Source organism: Schistocerca piceifrons, chromosome 11, assembly GCF_021461385.2.
Source record: "Schistocerca piceifrons isolate TAMUIC-IGC-003096 chromosome 11, iqSchPice1.1, whole genome shotgun sequence".
NCBI lineage: Eukaryota > Metazoa > Arthropoda > Insecta > Orthoptera > Acrididae > Schistocerca > Schistocerca piceifrons.
The window spans coordinates 43,643,774-43,649,955 of record NC_060148.1 but is presented as its reverse complement, the minus strand read 5'-3'; positions in this window follow the sequence as shown (position 1 = coordinate 43,649,955).

Here is a 6,182-nt window from a genome sequence, read left to right as displayed (position 1 = left end):
GATTCTTAGGCAGTAGCACATCATTGTCTTCACTTTATACACAGTCTTCTGTTAAGAGGAGATTGCATACACGCAACAGCAGATAGCTCCTTGATTGCATTGAATGCAGATGCCCCCAGCAAAGTAATTTGCTCAGAGCCACCCACATAAAAATCACCGTTCCTTTCTTGTTCTGGCAGACTCTCATACAATGAATTCTTTCTTTTCATACAAAATTCTTTGTATTTGTTTTATGCAATGTCCTACTAATATAATTGAACATTTGTAATACTGTCCAATGAAAGGAAAGTAATTGTTTCCTTTTTCATGGATTTGTCTATGCATTTGTAGCATCAACAGTAACTATGAAAAGATGACCAAATAATGTATTACTTATATTATTATAAGGTGATAATTTAATGGCACAACTGAAAAATGGGACTGCCTGTTAGGACACATCTTGAGACATGAAGGAATAGTGAAGTAAATTTGGTACTGAAGGGAAGTGGGTGGGTTAAAAATTACAGAGGTGCACCTAGGTCTGACTATGGTATGCAGGTTCAAATGGATGTAAGTTGTGCTTTATAATAAAATATAATGGAAGCTGTGCCTTATAACAAAATGTATCCAAGTTTCCTCAATAAATTAATTACAGTTACAGCCCATGCTTTTAAGTGTGATATCCTAATGGATTTGTGCATCAGTACAAATTGTCAGGGGTATCAAATACAAGTCTGCATCACTTTTATTTTCAATTAACTATTCTCATTTCAAATACTTACTATCAACAAACATTTGATATAATAGTCAGTGAATGTAGATGTATTTATAATGCATTTATAATATGATCCAGCATGTTGAAGAAAGTTTACAAGAAAAAACTCCATCTGAACAGCCCTTGAAGGACCAACGGTACTGACTGGCTGCCGTGTCATCCTCAGCCTTAGTCACCACCGGGTGTGGATACAGAGGGGCGTGTGGTCAGCACACAACTCTCCCAGCCGCTGTCAGCTTTCGTGAGCAGTGTCGCTACTTCTCAGTTAAGCAGCTCTCAATAGGCCTCACAAGAACTGAGTGCACCTCGCTTGCCAACAGCACTGCGCAGACCCCGATGGTGACCCATCCGAGTGCTAGCCAAGCCCAACAGCTCTTAGTATCGATAATCTGACGGGAACTGATGTTACCACTGTGGCAAGACCATTGACCTAGAAAAATATTGGTTTCCTTTTTTATTGTGTTGTGACCACAGGAAACTAAGGTGCAATTGACTTGCGCATGTTCCATGGTGTAATATGTAACTCACAAACTTCAGCATGTTTACACAAAAAACATTAAATACAAAATAATTTTTAATCATTATGGGCACCAAATATTTAGGTATTCTGTGTAATATTTTCACCCCTAGGAAATTTGTATGTTTGTGATATTAATGGCTACTTGCAAATTGCTTCCCCACAAATAAAGAGTATTAGATACGTATTTCAACACAGGAAGCAAGCTTACAGGATACTCCCTCAAGGTAAAATTCACGTCTGTTGGCAATACTTTATCAGTGGTGTTAATAATGCAATATAACTTATGCCCTTGTTCCCTGAAAACCAAGTTGAACCTGGAATATTAGACAATGAATGCCAGTGTAATAAAATCTCAATCAATACTGTAATGTTTAATACAGTTACAATTACACATTTTGCTCATCTTTACTCTCAGTGCATTTCCTTTGCCACAACTGAATAATAAATCTGTAAAAATGTAATTGCAAAAATCACAGTACAGCATTTAAATATACTATCGATACTGTACCGATTAGAGTGAGTACTGTTATTAGCTAACAAGAATAGACACTACATTAACCATTGTTTATTAGCATTTTTATGACTAATGTAGAAATAAGCCAAAAACCTGTAGTCATTCTTGAAGCACTTAACGATGCTGTACTTTATGCACATTCCTCAAGCATGCAGCATCAGTATTTGGGCATAGTCTGAGAGCGTTAAGACAATACACAGTAGTTGAAGCGGATGCGGTATCTTCTGTGAACAATGTTACTTCCCATGTTTTGATGTGGGAATGGTCTTGTGTTGACTTTATAAAGTTCTGTCAAATCATAGTTACAATAAGACACATCTTTAAATTACATATTTCTTGTTCGTTAATGAATTTACTATTGGTGAACATGGATTTGAACTATTTACAACGAGAATCGTCACACTCGTTGACGTACTTCATTCGTAATCCTTTACAAATTTGTTGCAAGGAGCATACAATCTGTTCAGTTGGAAGCAGCCTGACCCCTACTGAAGGAAGCCTACCACCTACTGAACAGCCCACCACCGGCGAGCACAAGCTGAGCCGTGATTGATGCAGGTCAGTGCGCAAATGGGTGTATAACAGCCTCCCAAATTAAAGATCACTCTCAACAACATGAAAGACACTGACACCCCAGATGGACATCCACAGTGATCACCCTGAGATGAAAGGCAAAAAGGTGATGTTGGCCAACTGCGCAACATGAATGACAGAGGCTACCTGAGAGGATAGAGTCAGATCAACTCGAACAGTGAAGATTGCCCAAACAATGATAGCTGATGAAGTAAGACACTACAAAGGGTGGCTGGCACAGCAGGAAGAACTGAATCATAATATCAGCAACATTGAAGAAGATAAAAGACACCGAAGACTGAGTCATCTATGAGACACCATGGCAGACCGTTTTGGCTACCATATTGGAAAGGAAAAGATTAGTCCCAGCTAAAGCTGGAACCTGAGGAAAAAAACCCCAACGCATAACATTATTTACTTGTCATTTTCTTATAATATATCCCTTAGCTATACATGTACCACATATAAATTCAAAGTTCTTGTCTTTTCTTTAGCTATGTGTATTATTTCTGTGTCAAATTTGTAACAGCAGTTTAAAGAAATAGTTTAAAATGGTAAGATCGAACAAAAGAAATTATCTACTTTTTGCAAGAAAAGAGATATAAATGCAATAAAAGTAAAAGTTGTTAATACCTATGGCTGGAAAGGGTAGTTACCATGCACTCAAACAGCCTGCTCTTCCCCCTGATGGAGGAGACTAGGGGCAGGGGAGGGGGGAGGGGGGAGGATGATAACCTTACCTTTAATTTTTTTGGGGGTGGGGGTGGGGGATGAAGGGCAGGCTTGGATAGCAATGCAGCGGTTTGCATCTGCTAATATTAATAAAAATAAGATACAGTGTTAAGCCATGTTGTTAATGACATGCCATACCCATGGTTCTAAATATGTGTTACTCAGGGAATATAGTTGATAGTTATTTATCTGTGTTATTTCTTTCAGGTAACTTTAAAAAAAAAAAAGGTTGAGGATAATCAATGGACAACCTGTAGCTAGTCGCCTTTCTCATGCCCCTGGCAAATTAAGAGAAATATGGGAAATAATTTATAAGCTTTTGAAACTTTAGGAAAATGCTCATACTGGATTTAGTAATGAGAAACAGAAAAGTTCCCTCTCCTTGTGGGTGAGCGTCTGCCTCCACCGCCCTTTAATTCAATTTTTTGAACTTTATTTTTCTGTTTTTGTGTAAAACAGTTCATCATTCAAAGACGTCTATTACGATGAAAAATATTTCTAGTGAAATTCTGCTCAAAGAAGTTCATATACATGTTTTAAACAAGACAAACATGTTAGGATTACAGGAGACCACTCACCGGAAAACAGAAGTATTGAGTTGCTGATAGACACAAACAAAAGAAAGAAAACTTGCTAGCTTTAAGACTTATCCTTTGACAAGCTATACAAACAAAAACAAACTTACTCTCTCTCTCTCTGTCTCTCTCTCTCTCTCTCTCTCTCTCTCTCTCTCTCTCTCTCTCTCTCCATGCTGCCAGCTAGACTGACTTGTCAGTGATATTTTGATTTTGTGGCAGGTGGGCTGATTGTGGCGGGGTAGTGTCAAGTGAGGTGGGTCAAGGGAAAGGAGGTGGGAGGCAGCGAGATGAGCTGGTAATGGGTAGCTAGCAGCTTGGACAGAGAGGGCCAGTTTGCCTGCTAGGAATGTGGGAAGGAGGGGTGGCAGATATATGGGCTGGCACAATTGTAGCGGCCAGTGGGAAGGGACACATGCTGAAAGCAACTTAACTTGGGAGGCGTGACAGGACAGAGAGGACAGAAATTAGGTTGAGGATTTAGGGACAGCAGGTTAATGTAGGTTGAGGCCGGGATAATTTCAGAAACAGAGAAAATGCTTTAAGGGTAACTCTGGTCTGTGTGGTTCAGAAAAGCTAATGGTGGAGGGGAGGAAAGCAACTTAACTTGGGAGGGGTGACAGGACAGAGAGGACAGAAATTAAGTTGAGGATTTAGGGACAGCAGGTTAATGTAGGTTGAGGCCAGGATAATTTCAGAAACAGAGAAAATGCTTTAAGGGTAACTCTGGTCTGTGTGGTTCAGAAAAGCTAATGGTGGAGGGGAGGAAAGCAACTTAACTTGGGAGGGGTGACAGGACAGAGAGGACAGAAATTAGGTTGAGGATTTAGGGACAGCAGGTTAATGTAGGTTGAGGCCGGGATAATTTCAGAAACAGAGAAAATGCTTTAAGGGTAACTCTGGTCTGTGTGGTTCAGAAAAGCTAATGGTGGAGGGGAGGAAAGCAACTTAACTTGGGAGGGGTGACAGGACAGAGAGGACAGAAATTAGGTTGAGGATTTAGGTGCAGCAGGTTAATGTAGGTTGAGGCCGGGATAATTTCAGAAACAGAGAAAATGCTTTAAGGGTAACTCTGGTCTGTGTGGTTCAGAAATGCTAATGGTGGAGTGGAGGATCTATATAATCTGGGTTGTGAACCAGCCATTAAAATCAATCATTTTATATTCAGCTGCAAGTTGTGCCACAAGAACGGTCTACTTTGCTTTTGGCCACAGTTTGGGGGTGCCCATTCATCCTGGTAGACAGCTGGTTGGTAGTCATCCAAAACAGAAAGCTGTGCAGTGATTGCAACAGAGCTGGTATTTGATGTCTGCTTTCACAGGTGACCCAGCCTCTAATGTGGTAGGATAAGCCAGTGACACAAGTAGTGTAGTAGGTGCTGAGTGTGTGGGTTAGACAGATCTTGTACTTTGGTCTGCCCCATGTATAAGATCTTTGTGATAAGCAGATGAGTGTGGGTGTGGCACAGAGATACACTAGGATGATGTGTAGGTTGGGTGTCCAGCGAAACACCACTTTAGGAGGGGTGCAAAGGTTCTTGGGTACGATGCCCCTCTTCAGGGCGGGAAGAGAGATGAAGCCCTGGTGAACAATATGGTTCACCTGTTCCACTCCACAGTGATATTGGGTGATGAGGGGATACTCCTTTTAGCTGCTTCTTGGGGATGGTGGAAGGATTATGGGTGTGTGAGGATACAGCATTGGAAATTTATTTGTGGACTAGACTGGGGGAATGTTGCTGTCTGCGAAGGCCTATGTGAGCCCTTCAGCATACGGGGCAAGAGAGTTCTCAGAGCAGATATGTCGTCCACAGGTGGCTAAGCTGTAGGTGGAGGGATTTTTTTGTGTGAAAGGGACGGCAGCTGTCAAAATGCAGGTGCTGTTGGTGGTTAGTGAGTTTGATGTTAACTGAGGTGTGGATGGAGCCATCACAGAGGTGGAGGTCACCTTCCAGGAAGGTGGCACATTGTGTAGAGGAGTACCAGGTGAAGCACGTAGGAGAAAGGGTGTTGAGGTTCTGAAGGAATGTGGATAGGTTGCCTTGACCCTGAGTCCAGATTGTTAATATGTACCTTCAACAAACCTTAACAAGACTGGGGGGTTGGGAGATGGATCATTGAATATTTGGGGAATGACTCCATAACTGTAATGTTCGGTCAGTTTGCATTCTAAGCATTTTCATAGTAATTGTATCTCAGTCTAAGAGTCATTCATTGACATCCTGCAATAAATCCTACAGTGAAAATTGGGATTTCTCTGAGGAATCTAGAAAATTGCATACTTCCTGCAAAGCAGCATCAAACTTGGTACCAATACTGTGCCCCCACCCCCCATTTCAAACAGTTGAGGGGTTTGACACTAATTTAGCATAGCAGTCTTGATTATAACAGTCTTCTGCAGCTACTGAACACAAAACATTTTTGATATTTTCAGCAACTTTTCTGCAAAAATTATAAGCACATTTATCCGCTTTCTCAGGCAGTGTGTGTTTCAGAGTTAATTGTATCATTGCCG